This window comes from Ambystoma mexicanum, chromosome 11, assembly GCF_040938575.1.
Source record: "Ambystoma mexicanum isolate Mex_15411 chromosome 11, UKY_AmexF1_1, whole genome shotgun sequence".
In the NCBI taxonomy this organism is placed as follows: Eukaryota; Metazoa; Chordata; class Amphibia; order Caudata; family Ambystomatidae; genus Ambystoma; species Ambystoma mexicanum.
Window position 1 is genome coordinate 51,551,554 of NC_090934.1, and position 12,219 is coordinate 51,563,772.

Genomic DNA, 12,219 nt, shown 5'->3' on the forward strand with positions numbered 1-12,219 from the left:
CTTCCGGAATGACTACACTCCATCAATACGGCACCTCATAAGTTGAAGGTCGAGGACTGTCACCTATGTACTTTGTACCTGGTGAATGGACCGGGGCCTGGGAGAAGCCCAAGGAAGGAAGAACAAAGCTAAGAGTAATGGCTAGCAGAAGAGGAGATGGTTGCTGGAATGGTGGATTGGACAGCAGTGAGAATAGGGAGAGTAGGGAGAGATGGCACAATGTCGAGACCCAAAAGGCACCCGCCACAATAAGAGGCAAGCGCAGAAGGCAAGGGGTAGGAGAGCGCCAAGCAATATAATGGATACTAGTGACAGGCAAGGCTGCGTAACCCCAAACCAAAGAGTGTGAAGTGAAGCTGGGGGAAGGTAACAGGCACAGGGTACAACCCTGGTGCTGATAGGTTGCAGAGGACTGTGTGCAATCTGAGTTTCTGCCAAGCTTCCAGTACGCTGTGGAAAACAGGTTAAAGAGACACTGATAGAAAATGAAGTGAAAGTCTGTGAAACAGACTGGATGAAAGCCCCCAAATTAGCTCTTGGACCTTCAATGAGGAAGCGTCACTAGAGAGGATACCTGACAAGCAACGTGGAACACTGCAAGAGGCCTACCGGAGGAAGTGAAGGGAGAGGAAAGAGGAGGGAAGGAGAGAGGAAAAGAACAGCTTCACTTAGCTACCCTCAATTCCCGCTCTGCTATCAAATGCTCCTCTGGCATCTGACTCCTCCTTGAAGACCTTGATCTTGGCGTCCTTGCTCTCACCAAGATGTGATTCAAGGCCAGCTCCATCAATGCTTTTGACACTCTTCTCCCTGAGGGCTACAAGATTGTGTCCATTCCCAGGCCGTCCCAGGCTGGTGGTGGAGTGGCTCTGATCTTCCCAGAGTGGGTTCCTGCCTCCATCATCCCCATTCATACCTACTCAACCTTTGCAAGACTATTCTGCAGGCTTTCTGTCTTGCCTACTTTCACTCTTACACTAAACTACCATCTACAGGCTCCCCGGACCAACATCCCTCTCCCTCTCAGAATGAGCCGACCTGTCCTCCTCTCTTCTTGCCTCCTCCCACAAACCTATCTTCCTTGGGACTTTAATATCCATCTAGATTCTCCCGATGTGGCCAATGTTCTCTTTCACGACCTCTGCGACAATCTTTCCCTCACTATCCTTCCCTCTGGCCCAACCCACTCTGCCGGACACACCTTGGATGCTCTCATCTCAACAGACATCCCCCCTCTCCAACCCTCTTATTACCCCTCTCTCCAGGTCTGACAACTCTCTCCTCTCTTCCCACCTTGACCTCCCCAGACCTCTGATGATGCCACCGCCCGCACTGCCAGTCTCCTTCACCGTCATTCAACTGATGAAGTGTGTGTCAGTCGCTGCATTTGCCTCTTCCTTCATCCATACTCCACCCCCTTCCTTTGACTCTCCTTTTAACTCTATTCTAGCTAACCTCCACCTTTCTATCTCTAACACCCTGGACATCCTTGCCCCTGTCATGAGGATCTGCATGAAGCCTGTCTCCAAATGCACCTCTGGGTATGACTCTGACTTGGCCACTTTGAAACACAAGTGCAAAGCTGCTGAGCGGAAGTGGCAGACATCTAGCTCAATCTCTGACCAACTGGCCTGCTGCATACTCCAAAGGCAATATCGTCTCTCCAGCTGCTCCAAGAAGAGGGCTCATGTCCAAGCCTGCATCTCTGGAGCCACCAATAACACAAATGAACTCTTTAAAATCTGCAGGGAACTTGTCAATCCTACCGCAGTCGCCTCTCTCTCCTCCTCCTGCCCATGTCCTCTGCTCTACACTGGCGGCCCACTTTTCCTACAAAACCTGGGACATCTTGTCCTCTCTGTCATCTGCTCCCCCCACCCACCCCACTTCGTTCACCTCCCTTGGCCCCTCTTTGACACCCCATGCTCTCCTTTTTCTCCCCTGTTGCACAAGATGAGATCTCTAGAGTTGTTCGCTCTGTGTAAGTCTCCTCTAAACAGGTGCGCCCCGCTCCATCAGAACCATCAAGGACAAAACCACCTCTCTCACCCTAGCCTTGGCTGACCTCTGCAACTATAATTTGCCACTGGCTCCTTCCCTCAACCCCTTAAACACTGCCTTGTGCACCAGCTCCTACAAAAGCTAACTGCTGATCATTCTCACCCGGCTAACTATCACCCTATCACCCCTTTTTTGGGAAAACACTTGGAGAAGCTGGCCATCCCACAACTGACCCTCCACACCGAAGTGGCTGGCTGCCTCCGTGACCACCAGTCCGGTTTCAGGGCATCCAGAGGCACTGCTCTCCTGAACACCCGTGAAGACCTGCACTCAAACCTGGACTCAAACACTCCCTCTGTTCTGATTCTCCTTGATCTTTATTCTGCCTTTGACACAGTCAACCACTCCATCCTCATAAACTGTCTCCATGATACCCTCGGCATAACGGACAGATAACTCGAGTGGCTTACCTCCTTCTTTTCAAATATACCCTCCCAAGTGCAAATGGGTCCTTTTCTCTCCTCCACCACACTCTCTACCTATCGTTTACCTCAGGACTCTATCCTATTGCCATGGCTCTTCAACATCTCCCTGGCCCCTCTGGCCCACCTGATCTCCCCTTCCTTCCCTAATGTCCAGTGTTATGCAAATGACAGACAGCTCTCGTTCAAGCTTCCATCCTCTACCTTCTCCCCTCCTCCCTCATACGTGACTGTCTGGTTGCTATTCAGGCGTGATGCTCTGCCAATGATCTCTGCCTTAATGCCAATAAGTTGGAGATCCTTCTCACTGGGACGCCTGCTCCTCCCCCCAATCTCTGGCTAGACTCCCTGGGTCCCCTCCCTGGACCCACCTGTGAGGCATAAAACCTTGGGGTCATCTTTGACGCCTATCTCTCTTTCTCTTCACGCATCACAGACCTTGGCAAGAAGTCCAACAATCAGCTTCACCTCCTCAGAGGCATCCTCTGTTCCCTCGCCTACCCCCAGAAGCTCAATGACTCCTGAGCTCTGGTTCTCTCAAGGCTGGACTACTGCAATAGCCTCTTTCCTCCGTTTGCCCCTTCAACTAATCCAGAATAAGACTGTGAGACTTATCCTTGGCCTCAAGCCCAGGGACTACATCCCTCCAGCCCTAAAATATCTTCACTGGCTCACAGTGACGGCAAGGAACAAATTAAGAACCTCCAAGGCTGTCTGGGGCCTGGGAATTCTTTACATCCATCCCTAAATACCTCCCAACCAGAGTCCTTCAGTCCTCTGGCTCCAACTCTCTGCAGGTCAAACGTTTCTCCAAGCAGAGAGTGGGAGGTAGATCCCTCCTCCACCTGGAAAGGCCTCCATCCCCCCTCAGACTTGAGCCGGATCTTCTAATGTTCCGTAAAACTCTCAAGACTTTCCTTTTCTCCTCTCCCTTCGCTCTTCCCCTCCCATGATAGCTCTCCCTCTGCTGTTGCGTGCGACTGGGGCTTGGTCCCTTCAGAGTCATACAGGAGCCAGACCAACCCCTACCAGTCCTCCCAGCATCCTTTGCCAGCACTAGCCCTCTGGCTCCTTTTCCCGGACTAGCCCAATTTGGCCCTCCCTGTCCAACGCAGCCCTCCACCCCTCTCCCCTTTCTCCCTGGAACTTGCCGCCTTGGCCCGCCCAGTACTTCCCCACCCCCCCTTCCATTGGGGCACCCTACTCCTGCACTTCTCCCCTACCCCCTTGCACTTACCACCTTTTCAAGTACTTGCACGGTAGGATTGTCAGAAGGCTAATATAACCATTTTTTGTTCTACTTTTTCGTGATTCCCATGTTCATCCCTCCCACCCATCTTGTGGCGCATGGAAACACTTCTGTATAGGTGCCGTACAAATGTCTAATAAGTAAATAAATAAATAAATAAATAAGAAAAAGTCTGAAGAAGGTTACTCAGTCTTGGATCTTACAAGAGCAGAACCTTTTCGTAGGCCTACTGGGGCCCACAACCCAGTCCCTGGCGTAAACCAGAGGCCGCAGAAGGAAACTGTAGCCCTCCCTCTGGGAAGGAATCACAGGGAAGCAGTGTTAGAGAAAGGGAACAAGACCAAGCCAGGGAGAAAATGCTGAGATTGGAGAAGGAGGTTTATAATTTGCTTGTGTTTCCAATCTGTTCAGGCCCCTTCTGGTGTACTAGAGGTGTGGGGCTGATTGATGGTTTGGAAACCGGTATTCATCCCGGGACCCCTGGTGCCCGGGAAGTCCATTCATCACCACTGGTGCCCCGGAAGTTGATTCATCACCACTGGTGCCCCGGAAGTTGATTCACCACTCGTGCCCCGGAAGTTGATTCATCACCACTGGTGCCACAGAAGTTGATTCATAACCACTGGTGCACCGGAAGTTGATTCATCACCACTGGTGCCCCGGAAGTTGATTCATCATCACTGGTGCCCCGGAAGTTGATTCATCACCACTCGTGCCCCGGAAGTTGATTCATCATCACTCGTGCCCCGGAAGTTGATTCATCACCACTCGTGCCCCGGAAGTTGATTCATCATCACTCGTGCCCCGGAAGTTGATTCATCATCACTGGTGCCCTGGAAGTTGATTCATCACCACTCGTGCCCCGGAAGTTGATTCATCAATCATCACTCGTGCCCCGGAAGTTGATTCATCACCACTCGTGCACTGGAAGTTGATTCATCACCACTCGTGCCCCGGAAGTTGATTCAACATCACTCGTGCCCCGGAAGTTGATTCATCACCACTGGTGCCCCAGAAGTTGATTCATCACTACTGGTGCCCGGGAAGTTGATTCATCACCACTGGTGCCCCGGAAGTTGATTCATCATCACTGGTGCCCCAGAAGTTGATTCATCACCACTGGTGCCCCGGAAGTCCATTCATCACCACTGGTGCCCCGGAAGTTGATTCATCACCACTCGTGCCCCGGAAGTCGATTCATCATCACTGGTGCCCCGGAAGTTGATTCATCATCACTGGTGCCCCGGAAGTCGATTCATCACCACTCGTGCCCCGGAAGTTGATTCATCACCACTGGTTCCCCGGAAGTCGATTCATCATCACTGGTGCCCCGGAAGTTGATTCATCACCACTCGTGCCCCGGAAGTTGATTCATCATCACTGGTGCCCCGGAAGTTGATTCATCACCACTCGTGCCCCGGAAGTTGATTCATCAATCATCACTCGTGCCCCGGAAGTCGATTCATCACCACTCGTGCACTGGAAGTTGATTCATCACCACTCGTGCCCGGGAAGTTGATTCAAAATCACTCGTGCCCCGGAAGTTGATTCAACACTGGTGCCCGGGAAGTTGATTCATCACCACTGGTGCCCCGGTAGTTGATTCATCACCACTGGTGCCCCGGAAGTCCATTCATCACCACTGGTGCCCCGGAAGTTGATTCATCACCACTCGTGCCCCGGAAGTCCATTCATCACCACTGGTGCCCCGGAAGTTGATTCATCATCACTGGTGCCCCGTAAGTCGATTCATCACCACTCGTGCCCCGGAAGTTGATTCATCACCACTGGTGCCCCGGGAGTCGATTCATCACCACTGGTGCCCCGGAAGTTGATTCATCACCACTCGTGCCCCGGAAGTCGATTCATCACCACTCATGCCCCGGAAGTTGATTCATCATCACTGGTGCCCCGGAAGTTGATTCATCACCACTCGTGCCCCGGAAGTTGATTCATCACCACTGGTGCCCCGGAAGTTGATTCATCACCACTGGTGCACCGGAAGTTGATTCATCATCACTGGTGCCCCGGAAGTTGATTCATCACCACCCGGAAGTTGATTCACCACTCGTGCCCCGGAAGTTGATTCATCACCACTCGTGCCCCGGAAGTCGATTCGTCACAGGTGAAACACGTTTCTTTGAACAGTAGTAAGAAACCCCAAAGTTTCACACATACCAACAAGGAGAATTGAAGCAAGTGTCAAAGGGCTCATTCTGTGAATAAGAGAATAACACATGTGATGGTTACACGCCCAGTGACATGTTACTTCCATTCAACAGAGGTGGTTGGGCCTCACCCTCTGCAGGACTCCCAGCCATAGGGTGCAGGCCCCTTGCTATGTGTACTCCCCCCTTTTTGGGTGCTAGGGGCTCTTTGCATGCCTGGTGCACCCATGCCAGCGCACCTGAGGGGAGCCTCCTTGCACACAGCCAAGAAACAACTCGACTCCAGAACATGGAGACCAGCCCTACAGGTTCAGCCTTACGCAAAACATCTGAATACAACGCAGTGGCTCATGGGGTCTCTCTTTCCGAGCATACATTACAAAGGCTATTGTGCTTCCCTCTGATGTAGATTGTTCCAATCCAAAGTTGCAAGTCTCCCCTTCATGGGCAAACCCCACACGGATCATATCGTAGGATTGGCATGAATGAATGGATGGATTTAAAGGCCTGCCTTATGGTGCCAGTCTCTCTGGGCGTATGAGGGAGACATCATAACGTTTGTATTGCCTATAATTTATAAGCTCCTAAAGTGGTACAGCTCGTCCTCTCCAAGCTTCCCATCGTTCTGTCTGCTCGGAGGAGACCGTTCCCTGTTCTGGGCTCTTGGCCAATGATCTTGCAGGGTCCATCGTAACTATAACTCGATTCATAAATGTTGCCTGCTCTGCCTGGGAAATCAGCCAGCATGGGACCTCGTGCACGGTCAGCAAAAGCACTCGCCGGGCATTCTAGCCTAGGCTTCCCCACGTACCTGTATCACGTGACCCCAACTGGCGTCGCGAGTCTCCCTCATCACGTGACATTGCAGCCATGACACCTTAGCTCCTCCATTATATTCTAACATTTTCCATCTTTTTCTGCATAAATTACTAACATGGAGCAATAGTTAACCTAGCCTACACCTTGCATTATCAATCCTGTGACTACATAACACAATGAGGCTCATTGTAAGTTCAGTGTAACGCAAGGAAAATCTGTAGAAGCCTTGCGTAAAGGCTTTTGCGCGTGTTCCTTACGTCACGCTTCGTTTTCTGGGATTTGTATCGCAGAGAGGACTGTCGGAATGTGACTAATGTTCCCGCCACCTCCCTTCCTATCCGCCATTCAAAGCAGACGGCTCCATAGGAATCCATTGTAAACGCTGCCTGCCATGTGTCCATGGCATGCAGCATTTGCTCAATTTGCAAAGAGCAATGCAAAAGGGAAGGCCAATAGGCTGTTTGATCGCATATATGCTGCCTTTTGCCTTTGCTTTTGCACTCTGCCGTGTCAATGACCAAAATTCGGTGCGGGGACACGCCTACGTGTAAGTCTATTTAACGGGACACTGCAACCGAATTACACGGGCACTCGAAAATGAGCCCCCTTATATCCTAGTCAACAAAAAGCCTGTGTTTTAGGTGTGTGGGATGAGGGTAGATTTAAGGTCACAAAGGAGTCCCTTTTCCCTGTTTTCAGTCCATCACTCGCTCCTTCCAGGAATAATTTCTTCTGGACTGGTAGCTTTCTTCAGCCTCTCTCACCAGGGGTCCCAGTGTTGGATGATAAACCCCGTACAGGTCCTTGGGTGTACCATGGAAAGCGCTTATGGTCTTTGGCCCCGAGCCACCAGCTCTCGTTCCTGTGCCCTCTGCAGTCCAGTCAGCACAAACTCTCTTCACTGTTGTGACAGGGTAAGGGTCATGACCCTTTCATGGGAGAACAGGGAACAGTGCTGACGTGGGCTGGGCAGCCTAGCAGGGTGTATGCCAGAGCCGATCTTGCCCCAGATGCAGGGTGAGAGAGTCGGGGGGGAGGGTGGGCAGTCCCTGCCCCCATGGGTGTGCATTGGATTGTCTCCTGGTGCCACATGTCCCTTCCACAATGTCTGTCAGCCTCTCTCCTTGACGGATTTCTCATGTGTCTCTTTTTTTCAGGACAGCCACTCCCAGAATGCACCTGGGTGCATCCAACACACTATAGACAGGAACTAGGGGAATGGAATCAGAAATGGGATGGACCAAGATTTTTCTTGCCAAACAAGGATGAGAAGGCGAAAAACCTGGCTTACCATCCATACATGGATCTCAGCCGATTGGTGGGGCACCGGAAAACAAATTGGCCCTCATTACAACCCAGGCGTTATGGGGTTAATGGTGCCGTAAAAGGTGACGGAGCCGTTAAACCCTTAAAGCCTGATTACGAGGTCCCTTTGCGGGTTGGGGAATTTAACGCCTGCTTTTTGCAGGTGTTAAAAACCAACCCGCAAAGGGACCTAGGAGCTAATTACGGCACCGTAATTTACGGTGCCGTAATTAGCGCCTTCCCCAGTCCCATTGAGCCCTATGGGGCAAAAATGGGAATGGGGAAGGGCCATGGCGGCATGGGGAATTACCTCGGAATGGGGCGGTAATTCCCCATTCCGCCATGGGGGAGTCGGTAAGTTACCGGCATGGACCATGGTGGTATTAGCACCATGGTCCAACGCCTGGGTCGTAATGAGGGCCATTGAGAGTTAGAAGGGACTGCAGGGGAGCAGGAGAGTCACAGAAATCCTCCCCAAACTGAATTGCAAGCAAAATGAATCAGCAGATGAAGAAGGACGGCAGGAAAACAAGTAGCCAGAGCACATGCCCGCTACCCTGCTAGTGGATATGGGAAAGGGGCAAGAACATTAGCCAGAGATTTAAGGGAACATGTGACCAGGGGCACCAATGGGAGCTGAGAGGAGATTTGCAAGGGGGAGGCTGTGCTTTAAAAGCCCAGCCAGTATAGAGATGATTGACAGGTGTCTGGGTGAGCTCAGGTGGAGCAAGGGTGGATCAAGAAGCTAGGCAGGGGGTGGATGGGTGGATGGTGGAGTAGAGTGTTGAGACTGTGGCAGTGCTCTTACAGAGTACAGGTAAGCATTGTGTGTGTGTGATAGAATGGTACCACTAGAGAGCAATGGATGAGGGTGACTGTACAAGGTGAGTGAGAGAAAGGTGAGCAATAGAGATAGAGATAGAGAGAGCGGGAGGTAAGTGTAGAGGAATTCCGAGAGGATGTACTTTGTAGGGTACATTCGGAAGTGTGTGTCTGACAGGAGAGAGGGGGAGAACGTGAAAGGTGGCAGTAAGTGCAGTACTGGGGAGAATGCACAGAAGAAGGAGGAAGGTATTTGGGAAAGACAGGTGAGGAGAGTGTAAAATCAGGAGACAGATATATAAAGGGGTTATTGAGGGAGAGAGATGAGAGGAGTGGGGTGCATGTAGAGTGTCAAGAGAGGGGGAAGATGAGCAAGGTTCGGGTAGTGTGACAGTGGCAGAAGTGAGAAGGAAATGCAAAGGAGAGGGGATCTTATAGAAGGGGAATGGAGAGAAGTGAGAGGAGAAGGAAAGACGTACAGATAGACAGAGTTAGTGAGTGCGAAGGGGAAAGACTGGAAGAGAAAACCCCAGTGACATCAGACAGTCCGACAGGCCAGATGTATCCCTTAGAAAGACCAAGAAGGCCATAACTAAAAAGGGCCTTGGCCCTTAGGTTTTCCCGTCTATATTAGAAAGTCTTAATAGTTGGGGTGACCTCGCTTTATAGCATATCAGGGAGATTCTTATAGTTAGAAATGCTTGAGCCAGGGGAGGGAGATCACGGGGAGCTCAAGAGAGCCGTGGGAGTGTGCTTAGTCTCAACCATCCCAGTCTTCCTAGAACAGTTCTTTAAATGTGGCACTGTTCTCATTACCATGCTGCCTGGTCTGGGCCATGGAGTTTCATGATTTCAGCTGCTCTGCTCTGTCCTCTGTGATCTGTTCTTCACCCTCCCTTTCCGAGGGATCCCAGTGGATCCTGTCCACCGTCTACCACTATTCTAGGACCAACTTCATGCCACTATCTTGATCAGAGAATGCTCCACACTTCCGTTCAGTCCAGAGTCTGCCCAGTGGTCCAGATGTCATTGATGCCTGACCCGCACGTTTCCTGGAGGGATGTTCCCCATTGTCACGTTTTCACTCTTGGAGGCTTCTTGGTTCCACTGGTCCTCCACGTGTTCCATCAGGTGCAGGGATGATGTGTCCCTGGAGGCCTTTCCTCCTAACCCCCTAACCATCATTTACTGAACCCAGGCAAGCACTTTTCATTATTTCTGCACCTTGGGAACCCGAATCCTGAGGGATTACGACACCAGTGCAAAAAGTATGGTATTGCGTTATTTTATCGCCACCCATTTTTTTGAATTAATTTTCTGCGAAAACATAACCATTTAAAACTCCTTAAAATATATATAGGTGTGTAAGGGGTTAAAAAGGGAGAGGTTGGGGTAGAGATAATAGTATTAGGAAAGGGGTTTTAGGGGGGACTACCCATAATTAAAATTAAAAAATAGATTTGTTTTTTTGAAGTAATTACTTCGTAGAAAAGGACTTCGAAAGAAAAGGGTGTCGGCAAAGGGACATGTAACCAAAAATATGTATATTTATAATTTGCAATCTTGACCATGGTGCAGATTCAGGAACTAACGGCTGCAGTACAGGCGCTGACTGCAGAAGACCCAGCCTTAACATGCTACCGTGAAACAAATAACCACCTCACAGGGTACATGGGTGCCCTAACAATCTTTGGGACCCTTAGCAACTGACAACTTTAATGGCAGCCCTGAGAAGTTGCATTATTTCATGAAGGCTTGTTCAACGCTTGTGCAATGCAATTTGAATTTCGACCCACCCGTCCGCCACTTACCTGGGCTAGGACCGGGGATGTGGTGTCAAACAGGACAGGAAGTGCCTTGGCTTGGGTCACTCCTTTAGTTACTGCTGATAATCAAGTTTTAAATGATTATCAAGCCTTACTCAGGCAGCCAAAGGCCATGTTCAGTTGTCCAGAATTAACACGGACATCCCTCTTTGATCTTAAGCAGGACACTATGGATATACTTTCCTACATGTCCAAATTCAGAATAGTCCGAATCAGCTCAATGTACCCTAGTTCATCATGGTTTCAACCAACAGCCAATCGGCAATAGCTCCAAGTCTAGATTCTCCGGCCACCGTGATTAACTTAGGGCTACAGCTAGAATACCACCTTCAGGACAGAAGAACAGAGTGGTGTATGTTACGGTACACAAGTACGCTGGGGTCTGGTCCTGCTTATGTGGCTGACGCAGAAAGTAAGGAGACCACAGACCCCATGCAGGTGCCATCCTATCCCTGGAATAAAAGAGCCAGCGACGTGACCAAGGGCTCTGTATATTATGCATCTCTCATCTCCCTTAGTCAAGTAATGCCCTTTGCTCCCCTCAAGGAAACACCAGCTACCATCCCTAAAAGTAGCAGAGGGTTGGATGAAGTTGCTTTTGAGCCTTAACTTCATATATAACTCCAGCTCCTTGATGGTGCTAGGAGTAACCTTTCTTTCGGATAATAGAGAGAAGGATGTGACACTGCTGGACAGTGTGGCAGCAAGTTCATTTTTGGGTGACCAGTGGTCCATCAGAGTTGCATACCTAAAAGGTCAAGCAGATGGGGAAATCAGTGGCACTGCTGCTTTCTGGTTCTGTCACTAAACAGACTATCCCTCTCACTATGATATCCAACCACCAAGAGCGACTTTGCTTTATTCTGAGAAAGACCGCCCATTTTCCAGTCGTCCTGGACATAGCATGCCTAAAACACCACAATTCATACATACATTTGGAGGCAAGTAGGGTACTGTATAGATTTAACTATCCTTAAAATAATTCGGATTTTCTGGACTCTGAACAACGTACGGAACATTGTTTGAATATTCATAATGGAGAGATGCTGGGCGAAGTAATAAAATCACGACAAAGACCAACCCCAGCTCACCCTCGGACCATCACTGAGGCCTGCCAGGACTTGCACGCGGTTCTCCAAACACTCTAGGACTGTTCCATATGCCCACTTCCAGGATCAACAGTTCCGTTTGGCCAGATGTCACTTTGATCAACCTGGGAAAAGGAGGCTTTCAAGGAGTACCTTTGATTAAACATGCAAAACGGCCTTATCACAGAGTCAAAGTCTCCAGCAGGTACACCCCTGTTCTTCGTACCGAAGATGGACACGGCAGAATTAAGGCCTTGCTTGGATTACCACGGCCTTAATAAAATAGCCATCAATGGCAAATATCTGATTCTGGATATGCTAGGTGCAGCAGGAGGAGCCCCATATTCCCTAAATTGGATCTCAGGTGTGTCCATCATCTCAAACACATACTCCTTGGCGATAAGAGGGAGGCGGCTTTCCAAATTCTGCTCAGTCATTTTGAATACCAGGTTATGGCCT